The sequence below is a fragment of the Nomascus leucogenys genome, chromosome 6, assembly GCF_006542625.1.
Source record: "Nomascus leucogenys isolate Asia chromosome 6, Asia_NLE_v1, whole genome shotgun sequence".
NCBI lineage: Eukaryota > Metazoa > Chordata > Mammalia > Primates > Hylobatidae > Nomascus > Nomascus leucogenys.
The window spans coordinates 14048785-14052174 of record NC_044386.1 but is presented as its reverse complement, the minus strand read 5'-3'; the positions used below and the strand labels follow the sequence as shown (position 1 = coordinate 14052174).

The 3390-nt window shown below is 46.4% G+C and overlaps 1 pseudogene; it reads right to left on the bottom strand.

The window, feature by feature from the left end:
• Nucleotides 1-622: 622 nt before the first annotated feature.
• LOC100601378 lies at nt 623-2323 on the bottom strand (annotated as a pseudogene).
• Nucleotides 2324-3390: the final 1067 nt, after the last annotated feature.

Here is a 3390-nt window from a genome sequence, read left to right as displayed (position 1 = left end):
CCAGTCCTTAATGGGGTTTAGAGGGAGAGAAGTCATTAACAGAGACCAAGTCAGATGATTGCAGGTCCTCCTTTCCCAGTCTTTAAACAAGCTGCTCAATTCTTGTCCAGAGCAGGAAAGAGCCAGTACTTCAGAAAAATCTAATAAAGAATTTGACATTGCATTATAAGATCTCTCATAACAATTTAGATTTATCAATAGTATTGGTCCAAACTCATTTGCTGCAGATCTAAATTTTTTTCATTGTGCAATTTACTTTTTGTGTGTGTGTGCAGTTTTAATAAATAATCTCACTCCCTGTGCAGAAATTAATCAACCCAATGCAAAAAACATCCCTCAAACTGGAATAGCCTCATCTTACTTTGGAGAGAGGAAACAAGTTTTTCTGCTCCTCTTCTACCCAGGAGATGAACAAATGTCCCCACAAAGTTCAAAATGTTACTTCTGGCCTTGGGATGCACACACAGGCAGCTTTTGATGGGCTAATTCAGATCACCTAGAAAGGGCAGCTGCAACCACTATGCAGGTAGTCTTCTTTGGGGATTTCTTAAATCAACTCTTGAGAATTCTCCATGATTGTTTACAAAGGCGCTAAGCTCTAAACAACTTGTGCCATTTCATTTCATGAGCTAGGCTCTGAGGACACATTGGAATGCGCAGGAGCAAGAGCAGCCGCAGTGGTCCCATGAGGTAGGACCTCAATAACTCGAGGCTTCTCAATGATCCAGGCTGTCAGGTTTCCCTTTTCCACAATGCCAACAATCCATGCTTGGTGACCCTCTCTGCACTTGGAAGATCTGATTTCAGAAAAAAAGTGAGCCACCTGTTCTCTTGGAAGACAAATCAGTAATCTCCTGAGGTTTCGGCTGAGGTTCCTTGAAGAAGCCCAAACTGCCCACTGGCCTTGCTGATGGCAGCCATCTTGGCAATGACTGGCAGATTGCAAATGACAAAGGACACATCATTTCTTTGTTGCTTCACGAGGTTCTGAGAGTGTCCTTGAATGCCAAAGACTGTGATATCTGTGGCCATATGGGCATTAAATTTGTGCATTAATCCAGCAGCAGTTCTGTTGATGGTAGCCATATTGAGCATGGCTTCCTGATAGGCCAGATCTACTTCTTCTCTGAAGACCACCATCTTCACCTGATTCCATCTTTCAGTATTATCCAGCTATTGGTGGGCATTGACAGCAACTTGGGTTCCTAAGGGTTTGGTTAACCAGCACATCCCCAACAGTGGCACTATCAGGCATTACGAATGCACTTGGCCAACACACCACAGTGGCAACTCCGCCGATGGTAAGCCAAAAGTTGACCACCGTTTGTCCACCTGTCACTGCAGTCCCTCCCACCTCAGTAGCGTCCCGAAAGCCTTTGATCATGAGTGGCATTATCTTTTCACGTTCCTCCTCACTCATACTCTGGCTAAGGCTGAGTAACGTCAACACGTTGTCACGCTCAGTAATGCCTATGTCGTACAGATCACTCAGCACGTTGGCACAAGCTATGCACCCCTTCATGTAGGGATCCTCCACCAAGGGGTAAAAGAAGTCCGTGGTCTGCACCAGTGACAGGCCTCCATGCCTCAGCTAGATGATGCAAGAGTCTATCCCAATGCCCAGGGCTGGAAGGGCTGGGCCAGGGTCTGCCCCTCTGGCAGGGGTGCTTCCTGGGGGGCCTCGTCCCAGCTGGGTGTAGGCCGTGTTAGTCTGGCCAGGAGTTTGGGCAGTGCCTCCTGCGGGAGCTTGCAGCCTCAGCCCTTCCTGCTGGAGAAGCCCGTCAGTCGCCAGCTCAGGCTGAGACCCCACAACTGGGGCTGGAAGGGCCAGTTGCTCGAGAAGGCCCAGCCCAGAGACAAGGCCGCCGGGCTTGAGGAGACTTCCCCCGCCTCCGTGGCCACCGTCACGGGGCTTCCGCCATCGCGCCTGCTGGAAAGGCCTGAGGAGAGGGGAGAAGAAGAGAGGGCCCTTTTAGTTTCCACTCAAGTTAATATGAAGTAACAGTAAAATATCTCCCACAGAGATTCTCCCGGGCGTCATTCTGGACACTCTTCTCGCCCACGCCACCCCTCCTTGGCCTCCCTCCAAAATGGGAGAGGTTTATCGCATGCTTGCGTGGTAGGAAGAGCCAGTATTTGAAGAGACTGGATCTATAGAAAAGGAAAGATAAGTGTTGGAGCCAACTTTTGAGAAACCCAGAAACCGATGTTGAGTATTTTGAGATATAAAGTCATAGGAGCAGCCTAGGAATTGTGTCCCAGCCTCTGTACCCGCCTGTTTATGAGGCAAAGCAAGGATGACAGGATACTCCTGTTCTGACATGTCTGCTTCTAATACTTCAACCACTGCCTCCTCCAAGAATCTCTGTATTTTTGTTTACTGTGTGACTAATATCTTCAAACACTGAGGAGCATTTCATGTCATCTGACCTTTGAAGGCTAGGCAGGCCCACTGCAGGTTAACAGTTCACCTAGCCCAGGTCCCCGGGCTATTTGGAGCATGTGCTGAACTCGTATCTATTCAGGTGCCGTAGAATAGGGATTGAATTTCATGCTGGTGACTATGTGGGCTCCAATGTCTGAGCCAGGGAAGCCAGGAAGGGCAGTGTCCCCAGGCCAAGGGCACATGAGAAGGGGATGTCTGGGGCTTTTTCCAAACAAGGTAGGTAGGAGACACTTATCCAGCAGCTGCAACAAAAACAATATTCCACATTCTGGGGTGATTCAAATGTCAAACACAGACAAAATTTTAATGGAGGAAAAAAAAAAGAGGTTTGTCTGGTAGGAAAAAAAAAAAAAAAAGAGGTTGCCGGTTATGACAGCCACCATTGGTAATGTTTATTTTGTTTTTCCTCTGGTCGAGCTGGTCGGCAAAGACCTGGCGCACCCAGGCAAGAGACAGTTGCAAAACAAGTGTCTGTACAAGAGACCTACAAGGAGTCTCAAAGATTTTTAATTTTCATTAACCCCAATTTTGATTTTCTTTTTCTTAAAAACATGGTGCTAAATCTTTGTGGTCAAAGCCTTAGGTTGACAGCCTTTAATAAAGAAGTCCAAACTCTGGAAAAACAAAAATAAACAGAACTACTCAACAAATCACATTCTCCTTTGAAAGTTGCTTTTGAAGGCCCAAGGGAGTACTATTAACATCACAGGAAAAGCTAGGCAATTAATTTCCATTCTAAGGGCTTTTAGAATGTCTCCCAGAATTGACAGGGAAAGAAAATTAATGCCACATCAAGACATTAATTCAGACCACCAATTAGTTTACTCAAGGTCTTCTCTGATAGTAACTTCTGTTTACTACTAGCTTTGATGAAATGTGAGAATTGAAAAAAGAGTGTCTATCCCCAGCACCAATCCATGCACTGTGCAGATTCAACTGATACT